At 41.8% G+C, this 11,595-nt stretch overlaps 1 pseudogene; it reads right to left on the bottom strand.

The window, feature by feature from the left end:
- Positions 1 to 10,342, bottom strand: part of LOC109932296 — a 64,789-nt pseudogene extending 54,447 nt beyond the window's left edge.
- Between the last annotated feature and the right edge of the window lie 1,253 nt (positions 10,343 to 11,595).

The raw sequence follows: 11,595 nt of genomic DNA, 5'->3' as shown, positions 1-11,595 counted from the left end.
GTTCGCGACTGGGAGGTGCAGTTGTTTGTTGCGAACCGAGCGTAGGTGTTCTGCAAAGCGGTCCCCGAGTCTCCGCTTGGTTTCCCCGATGTAGAGGAAGCCACACCGGGTACAGCGGATGCAGTATACCACATTGGCAGATGTGCAGGTGAACATCTGCTTGATGTGGAAAGTCTTCTTGGGGCCTGGGATGGGGGTGAGGGAGGAGGTATGGGGACAGGTGTAGCACTTCTTGCGGTTGCAAGGAAAAGTGCCGGGTGTGGTGGAGCTGGAGGGGAGTGTGGAGCGAACAAGGGAGTCACGGAGAGAGTTGTCCCTCCGGAAAGCAGATAAAGGTGGGGAGGGAAAGATGTCTTTGGTGGTGGGGTCGGATTGCAGATGGCGGAAGTGTCGGAGGATGATGCGTTGGATCCGGAGGTTGGTGGGGTGGTACGTGAGGACGAGGGGGATTCTTTTTTGGTTATTATTGCGTGGACGGGGTGTGAGGGATGAGGTGCGGGAGATGTGGGAGACACGGTTGAGGGCGTTCTCGACCACTGAGGGGGGGAAGTTACGGTCCTTGAAAAACGAGGACAACTGAGATGTACGGGAGTTCCCATCCATGGACTTCATTTACACTTCTTGTTGCCACGGAAAGGCTGCCAACATCATCAAAGACCCATCCCACCCTGGTAATGCTCTCCTGCAACCTCTTCCATTAGGCAGAAGATACAGAAGCTTGAACACATGCAACTAGCAGGATCAAGAACAGCTTCATCGCTGCTGTTATTAGACTGATAAATGGACTCTCTAGCCTTAAATAATGCTGATCATGTTAATGTTGATCTTAAGCGCACACACTGAGCGGTGTAACCTGTACGCCTTACTCTGTCCAAGTATTTTTTCACCCTATGATCTGCAAGACCTGCTTACTATGATCTGCCTGTACTGCTTGCAAACAAACCTTTTCACTGTACTTAGGTACACGTGGCAATAAATCACATCAATCAATCAAGGCTCTGGACCTGAGATGCCTGTACCTTAGAGGCAATTACACAATATCACAACAAGTGGTTTACAGCATAAAATGGTTCTCCCCATCAGTAACTTGCTGTGCAGCAAGTCAGTATGGTGTGTTCAATTAGTTTTATATATATGCGTATATATTTAAATGTAACAGCAATAGACTGTAAGCATAGAACCCAGACTACGTTTAAATCTGAAATATCACAAGAGTGTAAATAGTTGTTTATAAACTTCAAGGTGTCTGTCTGAACAAGAACCCAATCATTGTGGCAAATATTACATGAGTTGACATATAGGGAAGCATTCAGTCTATATCATACCAGCAGTGGTCTTTGACTGAAAAACACATCATGCATTGCACAATGAAAAAGAAAGACCAAAAATAAAATGCATAAACTGGAAAAGGACAGAGAGTGAGAATGATGTTTGTCAATATCTACAATATCTTACCACACAATTTTTCTCATACTGTTCTAGCCTTTTTGGCCAGGTACTTGTAGAATATGTAGTTAAACATGCTGATACAATAAACTATAACTGTTTCTGCTGGTGGCTCATTGCCTCACATTTACCACACTCAGTGATTGGTCGTGAAATCCCAACTGCCGTCCCCAGCTTTCAAACCCCTTTTTTTTAAGCTGCAGCAAGTTTGAACTTGTAAAATGTGTGGGTATGTTAAACTAGTTGGGAGAAAGTTATTCAAAATTTATTTGAGGTAAATTAAATATTTTTGTTCACAAAGGGAACCAGGTTGAGTTTTAGACATCAGCTTGAGTTAAATCACTCAACCTCAAGAATTAGAGTCATAGGGTCATACAGCACAGACACAGACCCTTTGGTCCAACCTGTCCCTGCCGACCACATATCCTAGACTCATCTAGTCCCATTTGCCAGCATTTGGCACATATCCCTCTGAAACCTTCCTTTTCATGTACCTATCCAGATGCTTTTTAAATGTTGTATTTGTTCGCCACTCCATCACTTCCTCTGGCAGCTGGTTCCATGCATTCACCACCCTCTGTGTCATAAAGTTGTCCCTCAGGTTCCTTTAAATCTCTACCCTCTCATCTTAAACCTATGCCCTCCGATTTTTGACCCCACTACCCTGGGGAAAAGACTTTGGCTATTCACCCTATCCATGTCCTTCATGATTTTATAAACTTCTATAAGGTTGCCCTCAGCCTCTGACGCTCCAGGGAAAATAGCCCAAGCCTGTTCAGCCCCTCCCTATTGCTTAAACCCTCCAGCCGTGGCAACATCCTTGTGGTTTAAACTGCATTTGTTCATGTTTTTTGTTAATTCTTTTAATGAGTTATCTTCACAAACTATCCCTGACTAACTGTGCTCGCTGTGAGCACTATTGAGTCCAGTACGACTACGGCAACTTTACCATTCCCGTTTTTTATTTCAGCACAATCTATTCCACACTATGCAGCATGTGACAACTCCAGAGTACCTCTGCAGCACAACCCTCCTGGTAAGTATAAGCCTCCCAGAGGCTGTAAAATGGAGCCAGTAATGTTTTCTGGCATTTGTAAATATTTCTGTTCAACCTGTTCAGTCTTATTTGGCACAACTCCATGGCAGATGGAATTTGAACCTGGAGAAATTCAAATAGAAACTCATAAAACTGTCAAGTGATAGTTTCAACAGCTTCCACAGTATCCCACAGAACAAAGAACAACTCCCTTGAGATGCAGAAGAATTGAAACTCCCTCAGGACTTTGATGCTCCATAAAAAAAATTAATGGGGAACAGTATTCCATTTCTGTTCCACATCAAAATTGGTAAGAGTTTTTTTTTGCCATGGAGAATGCACCAATGAGAACATGTTTTCTGAGGCTCAAACATTGCTGCAGTCATTGGCAATCATATCTGGCATGCGCTATGATGACGGCAGAAAACGATTGCCAAAATTGAGGATTGTCCTGGAATCTAAAATAATAAAAGATAAATTATTTGGTTGTTCCCAAAACAACATAGGACAAAAAATATTTCATTTTCAGTATAATTTAATACTGTAGTTTATTGGGTTTATCAGTTCTAAAAAAATGCAAATTGGGAGGATAAGGTTGTGTGACCGGGCAAGATACTTGGAAATGAGATGTGACTAAACCTTTTGAAATACATTCAGTTGTAACAAATAGTCAGTGGCTAAGGTAAATAGACAAATTTTCCATATTTTTGTAGAGCTATAATTCACCTGAGGCTGGAATTGAACCCTGGTTCCTGGCACTGTGAGGCAGCACTGCTAACCACTGAGCCACGATGTGTTTAGAACTTCTCCTTGGTCTAATCTGTTGCCTCAAATGTAAGCATCTCTACACACAGTAGCACAGTAGCAAGCACTGTTGCCTCACAGTGCCAGGGACCCGGGTTCAATTCCAGCCTTGGGTAACTTCCTGTCAAGTTTACACATTCTCCCTGTGTCTGTGGGGGTTTCCTCCCACAGTTTAAAGATGGGCAAGTGAGATGTATTGGCCATGCTAAATTACCCATAGTGTCCAGGATGTGCTGGCTAGGTTGATTAGCCATGAAAAATGCAGGGTTACAGGGATCGGATCGGATGAGATGTTCTTTGGAGGGTCGGTGTGAGCTTCATGGGTCAAATGGCCTGCTTCCACACTATAGTGAGTTCTATGATGACAATGACATGATAATCCTCAGTAGGGCATGCACTGATAAGGAGATCATTGATCGCACAGGGGGAGTCACTGAGGTGCCATGAAAGGTTATTTTGATATCAAAGCCCGTGACATTGTTGTGCTGTTCCTCCTCTGAAAAAGTGTCCAATAAAAGTTTACCACTCTGTTACTGCAGTGGTTACTGTCTTGGGCGATTTCTAGATCTTCTACATCACTTAACGGACATTAAAGTCTTTTTAAGATTAATATTCAGAATTAATCATTCCAGAAATCTTATCCTTAGATTTAGCATGAGGCCTACACAGTAGCACTTCTTTACAGTGTCTGTCTATTAAATGATCTCTTACATCATTACAGATATAGTTTAATGTTTGTGTATTTGAGTATTAACCCCTGAATTTACATCTTCCCCACGTAATTGTCTTTAAACAAGATAATCCCCTACATGTCCCCTCAGAATCTCTGTTGCATAAGAATAAACATTAAGGTGATTTCACTAGTCTTCCCGATCCCAGTGGTTCCCTCAGTGATGGTTCAGGATCTGTGTTCCAACTGCTCCAATTGTAGCCAATCAACCGACTTAGCATCAATTAAGGATCAAACCTGTAAGAGGCAAATGAACAAGTATTACATCATGTGGTTTCTTCATCCATTATCCCAAACTTGATCTCGATCTCATCTTAGGTTTACACACACATATTCCAGCAGTGTATCACTCTTGCACTGAGAAGTATGAATTTATTTCATTTCTTTTTCCATGGGCAAGGGCACTAAAATTAATTATTGTTATAATCAGATACCTCAGCACAATCCTGGGATTGCATATTCTTAAGATAATACATTTTTCAGACAAACATATTTACCTAATTTCCTATTTACTTTCCAAATTTCCCCAATCCCCGCATTAATATATTCCTTATTTTTGCATTTTCTATTTACACTGCCAAACTGCCACAATACCTGTTAATATCATCATCTGTTTTCCACAATTCCAAATATATCTGTATCCCTCACAATTTATTTGCCTATGCACACCGTTTATCAGTTTAGCATACTCATCTGAATAGCCAGGTTATACTTTCACGGTCAAAGCGTAACTGTATCATTATTTAACTGTAAGATCACTTCACCTCATTAAAAAGAGTATCAGTCTGATGCAGTACGTATCAGCTACTGTTAGCCACAATGCTATTCTACCGACAGAATTAACCAGTTCGTCACATGTTGAGTGCTTATTTTAAAACTTTATTTTGTTTAGTACATTTTATGTTTGCAGACCTCTTTAGAATTAATCATAGGCTTCAAATACTGCATCATTATTGTGTTACTGCATAGGTTCTAGACCAGATGGGCAATGTAACTTTAAGACAATTACATGGTATCATGTCATATGACGTTCTGTATAACAATACACACCTTGTCTTTGGTCCCTCTCTCAGTGCAGGAGAAATGCTGTATGAATCAGTGTCATATGTCAAGACAATCAATTCTATGTATATTATGTAAATAACATGAGTTCTGACAAGACTAGACAGGATAAATACAGGAATGATGTTCCCGATGGCTGGGGAATCCAGAAACAGGGGGCACAGTCTAAGATATAGATAGAATTTTTAGGACTGAGGTGAGTAGAAGAGTGATAAGTCTGTGGAATTCTCAGTGATAGAATGAACGACTAGAGGAAGTGGTGGAGGCTGGTACAATTACACCATTTAAAAGGCATCTGGATGGGTACATGATTAGGAAGGGTTTAGAGACATATGGACCAAATGCCGGCAAATGGGACTAGCTTAATTTAGGATATCTGTTTGGCATGGACAAGTAGGATGAAGGGGTCTACTTCCATGCTGTACATCTCTGTGACTCTATGACTCCGTAGAAAGCAGTTAAAGCCAGAACATTGAATGTTTTCAAGATGGGGTTAGATTTAATTTTTACGGTTAAAGGGATCAAAGGTTATGGGAGAAAGCAGCAATGGGATACCGATTTGAATGATCATCCATGGTTATATTGAATAATGAAGCAGACTCAATGGGCTGAATGGCCTACTCCTGCTCATATTTTCTATGGAATTATAGAAACCCCATAGTGTGAAAGAGGCCATTTGGCCTATCAAATCTATGCTGACCTTCTGAAGAGCATCCCACCCAGAATCAGACCCCTACCCCATCCCTTAACCCTGCATTTTTAATCCACTTAGCCTACACACCCTTGAACACTAGGACAAATTTAGCGTGGCTAATCCACCTAACCTGCACATCTTTGGACTATGCTTCCAAGAGTAACCACAGAACTCGGACTGTGTATAAGTCTGTGTTATTATAGAAATGTAAAAAATCAATGTTGTTCATAAACTTTAAGACATCTGTCTCAACAAGAGCCTATTATTTGTTGTATCGGTTACATGAGCTAATGTGTTGAGCAGCGTTCAGACCATATTATACTTGTTCTGTTTGATCTAAGATAGCATATTATAATCGTGGCAAATGGGCACTAAAAATGGACAGTGACAGGCATCTAGTGCAGCTTGTTTGTACTAAAATGTATAACAGCAGCAATGACAGTAGTGAAGAGCTCTTTTCCTACTAGACACTCTTCATCATATACCTGAGTTCAAAGCTTAAGTTAACAACTAAGACTAAAGTGTTGCAAACCTGTACTGAGGTTCAGCAACTACAGTGAAGGAATAGTTGTGAATACACACTCTTTCTCTTTAAAAGAGGAAGGACAGCATAGCTGATGAGATACGTTAAAAAAACAGCTGTTTGCAAGTACTAAAGGCCAGCTCCACTCAAATAAAGTATTCTCGGAACAAAACACAGAAGAAAACACTAAACATAAAGTTTTCTACATTAATCGGGCTTACTTGTACGCGATCATAGTTAATTCTCCCATCTCACTTATTGCAAATGGTGAAATAATTTTTAAAAAGATGTGAATAATATCATTGCATTTTTTTTTGAATGCTAACTACAGTTGAAGCTACAAACAAGAAAAAAAAAGAAACCAACAGCTAGCAGGAATTTTTTTCAAAAAATTACACTGAAGTTGTATAAAAAGAAAATACTTGGCTAAAATAAATGTGAGACCATTAAAGGCAGAGATAGTAGGAACTGCAGATGCTGGAGAATCCGAGACAACAAGACAATCCAAGACCGCTTTGCAGAACACCTATGCTCGGTTCGCAATAAACAACTGCACCTCCCAGTCGCGAACCATTTCAACTCCCCCTCCCATTCCTCAGACGACATGTCCATCCTGGGCCTCCTGCAGTGCCACAACGAATCCACCCGAAGGTTGCAGGAACAGCAACTCATATTCCGCTTGGGAACCCTGCAGCCCAATGGTATCAATGTGGATTTCACAAGTTTCAAAATCTCCCCTCCCCCTACTGCATCCCAAAACCAGTCCAGCTCGTCCCTGCCTCCCTAACCTGTTCTTCCTCCCACCTATCCCCTCCTCCCACCTCAAGCCGCACCTCCATCTCCTACCGACCAACCTCATCCCGCCCCCTTGACCTGTCCGTCCTCCCTGGACTGACCTATCCCCTTCCTAACTCCCTACCTACACTCACCTTTCCTGGCCCCATCCCCGCCTCTTCGACCTGTTTGTTTCCTCTCCACCTATCCTCTCCTCTATCCCTCTTCTATCCGCCTCCCACTCTCTCCCTATTTATTTCAAAACCCCCTTCCCCTCCCCCTTTTCTGATGAAGGGTCTAGGCCCGAAACGTCAGCCTCTCTGCTCCTATGATGCTGCTTGGCCTGCTGTGTTCATCCAGCCCTGCACCTTGTTGTCTCGGATTCTCCAGCATCTGCAGTTCCTACTATCTCTATTGCCTGTCTAATAACTGTCCATAACAAAAAGAACAAACTGGCACTCCCAGGAGAAATGCAGACATAACAAATGGACCTTTCTGGTCATTGATACACATTAAATCCTACTGAAAGGCAAAGAAAACAGAACATTTTATAAATGTGGTCTGGGAAAGTTACATTGCACCATTGTAACTGAGCAAATGGCTAAGAAAGGGAAGCTGGCATCCCATTTCAAACAGACAGCTAACAACAAATGTAACAAGGTACAGAGAAACTATTTCTGATTGGAAGGCAAACCACAAAGTTGATGACTCCAGAAGTGTAATCAATGTGATTACATGTGTGGATGAACTTACCTAAATGATCATCAATAATGTCACATCAGAAACTTCACAAGACAGAATTCAACTTCAGGATTCTTCAAAAGCAGAACTCTGGAAAACTAGAGATAACAAGGTGCAGAGCTGGATGAACACAGCAGGCCAAGCAGCATCAGAGGAGCAGGAAAGCTGACGTTTCGGGCCTAGACCCTTGGATTGAAACATGGACACATCCAGACACAGATGCTATTGGTTGGAATCACAGCTAAGTTCCACCACTAAACGGGTAATAATTCAGTTGGGTTGTTAGGCTTAATTTACTTATTTGCATGGTCTAATTTTGGTTGCTACATGCAATATAGTCCAAGCAATTATTTCATTTTTTGATTGTCTGTGAAATTTCTTAATAAGTAGCTGAATTGAAGGTAGGTTATGGTATTTTACACAGAATCAATGTCTTCCTAGCAGCCCAAGTGACCTACTCCCATTCCCAGATGAGCTTCTCTTGATCTGTAGGACTGACTGTGGCCAACACTTTGGATTGGCATTGAGCAAGCTCCTTGACTGACTTTAACATTACCTCCTTCCTGACTGTAGTCTCACTTTATCCCACAAAGGACTAGCCTTGTTTCAGTTTCAGACATGTCCATTTGGTTGAAACATATGTAATGTGTTGCTATATTTCTCTGGCACATGCTTCAAGTGTGGCTCTTATGTAGCAAGTGCTTTACAGCAATATGTCTGTTCCCTTAACTGTTCAGTGCTCTGAACCAAAACAAGCTTCCACCTCTCCCTGTACACACAAAAAAGCAATGCAAGCCAAAATTGGCACCTCCAAGTGAGTGCAAAGTGAGCAAACACTACAAAATGTAACTATGTAGATGCATGAAAAGTGTGTGTCCCTGCAGGCTGTGTAACCTGAAAGAACCATGCAAGTCATTGGTGCCCCCAAGTTCCAAAGTGAATTTCTGAAGGGCTGAAATGGTGGGCCAGTTGGTCTGGCATAATGATGTAGAGATGCTGGTGGTTTGCTGATGTCATCTTGCTTGGACAAAGGCTGGAGAAGAATAGAGTCCACTGAGCATGCAGGGACAATGTGATGAAGCCAAAGGTTGGAAAGACAAGCAGCAAACTGCTGCCACCAGGTAATTAGACACTTTCATGTGGAATTGGACCATCTAGTTTCTCTGAAATGAATAGATTGCTGGGAGCTGCATGTAAATGAGATGAGTTGGGTCGTTAATAAGACAGAACTGCATGGAAATAAGGTCGTCTCCGTTTGTTGCTGAAATTCAGAACTCCCTGTTTAAATGTTAAGGGGAATAGCAGAAGTTTCTTTTTCAGCCAGATTCTGATATTGCTACTCTTTCGCTGCGTTTTCCCTCATTTCTCGCCATTAACCGTACGCTCTAGGGAACGGAAAATTTTATCAAACTTCTTTTCTTCATGTGAGGTAAACTTGACCCTGCAGAATGTATGACTGAGTTAAACCAATAGAGATTAGGAAATGAAAATCTAATTGAGACAAATTAGGCAAATATTTTAAGACTACTTCGGGAGCCAAACTGAATTTAGAGAGAAAAAAGAAAGGATTTAATGATTAAACTTCCAATGTTGAGAAATATAAAGGTTCCAAAGTGAAATATTAAGGTTTATCTGGTCCTAGACAAGATACAAGATAAAGAGCTGTCTGCTTTTATTTTGTAAAGTTCTTCTATTTAAGGTGTCTTTTAAAAAAAACTATTCTCCCTGACTAACTGTGCTCGCTGTGAGCACTATGAGTCCTTCAGTCGCTTACCTCGCTGACGATGGTGGAGATGTACTGATCCTTACTGTACACCCATCCATCCAAACAGGGCTCCTGTTCCACCTCAGAAATATTGACGGAATCTGGGTCAGGAAATATCTCCGAAAGATTCCTGATCACATCCAACCGGTACCGTCTACATTTGATGTACTGGAGTTTCCCCTTGGCTTGTTCCAGAGGGATAGTTCGGTTCATCCACGCTTCACTGAGGTTGAGATTGCCGGGAATGAAACAGCGATGTTCAGGAATATCCCCGACAAAAACTATGGACATTCCGCAGAAACCATTGGGAAAGATGCTGAGGCTCAAGAGGAAGAAGATAATTTTCTGGAAGGGTCCCCATTCTCCGAGAAAAGCGGTGATTTCATCGTAATCCCGCATGTTAGTGACAGCGGGAGAACTGGCAGCGATTCTCTTCCGTAAAACTGCAGCAATTTGGCCGTTGGAGAGAAAAACCTTGAGAAATTTCAAACTCCCATTGAGCTACAAGAGTTGCCTTTTAAATATTAATCAAACTTTCATCCGGCACAGATAGGTCCTCCCAAAGCCACTTGTGCCTCGATTATAAAGGGGTTCTTTCAGTAAACAAAATGTCAGCACTGACGTGCTGTTCTTACTGTTTGTTTGGAAGGAGAAACTTTTTGTCCTTTTCTGTAACACCATGAAGATGCCATTACCAAGACTAGGTCAGCCTGTTTACAGACTGACGATGAACAAGCGATAAAAAGTAATTCAATCAATGCATTAAGGAAGGCTCTGTGGAACATAGAGGGAGCCAATCAGTCCAACCGTACAGTTACTTGAATTCCTTTTTTGGAATTTAGGTCATTTTGAAAAACAGCATTTGGGACAACATTTGGCACATAGTCAGCTGCCCAAACGCAGTAAGTCTCATTGTGAACTACATCGCAGCACAGAGAATGTGAATTATTGGCTGTGGTTAAACCGGGGCTTTTTCTAAATTTAACTTGCTTGACGGTCTTCCAGTTGAGCCAGGCACATAAACTGCTATGAGCAACCCAGGAGGAAAACCATTTATGTTTAACATCTTCTGTTCATATTAGTGGTAGCGAGGAAAAAGCCGTGTGACTAGGGCAGTGATTGGGGGAGGGCTGGTAGATAAGATGAAACCTTCATACACCGAAACAGCATTGGCATCCTTCTAGTCAAAGCAGATAAATAAATTACTCAAAATGTGTGCTGTCTTCCATGAACTGGCAAGCCCAGGCCATCAGCAGCATACCTCGCCATGTCAGAGGTTGTAAAAGTGGGAAAAACTATCTCCTGCCGTTTTCATAGATATATTTTAACAAACCTGTACAGGCACATTTCCACAAAGCTGGTGGGACTTGAATCCAGGCATAGCCCCTGGTCAGTATTGTGCTTACTATCTCTGCCTGTCACATGAGAGTTTCCCAATTGACAGGAGCTGATATCTCTAATATGAGCTATGTGTAAGTTAGGCAAATGCTTTTCTTCGTCATAGAGGACTGAGAATAGTTGTGGAGCAGTGTTTTTTTCTGTGAGGTGATGCATTTTGAAAGGTCAAATGCAAGAACAAAGTATTCTGTAAATGGCAGGACCCTTAGGAGGAACAAATTACTGCAGATGCTGGAATCTGTAATGAAAACAAATGTGGGAGATCACAGTGGAGATCCAGCTAACATTTTGAGTCCAGATGACTCTTCTTGGGGCGCAAGCCCCTAGCTCCCTGAAAGTGGCAACACGAGTGGATGAGGTGGTAAAGAAATTATATGACATGCATATCTTCATCAGTTGGGGCATTGAGTGTAAAAGTTGGCACGTTACCTTGCAGCTTTACAAAGCTTCAGTTGAGGCACATTTGGAGTATTGTTGCAGTTCTGGTTGCCACACTATAGGTAAGATGTAGAGGCCTGGAAAATGTGCAAATGAAGTTTACAGGATGTTGCCCGGATTGAACTGTATTAGTTACAAGGAGAGGTTGGATAAACTCAGATTATTTTTGCTAAAGCATCAGAGT

Source organism: Rhincodon typus, chromosome 12 (assembly GCF_021869965.1).
Source record: "Rhincodon typus isolate 14 chromosome 12, sRhiTyp1.1, whole genome shotgun sequence".
In the NCBI taxonomy this organism is placed as follows: Eukaryota; Metazoa; Chordata; class Chondrichthyes; order Orectolobiformes; family Rhincodontidae; genus Rhincodon; species Rhincodon typus.
Note: the sequence above shows the minus strand (reverse complement) of the source record. Positions and strands in the feature narration are given on the sequence as shown.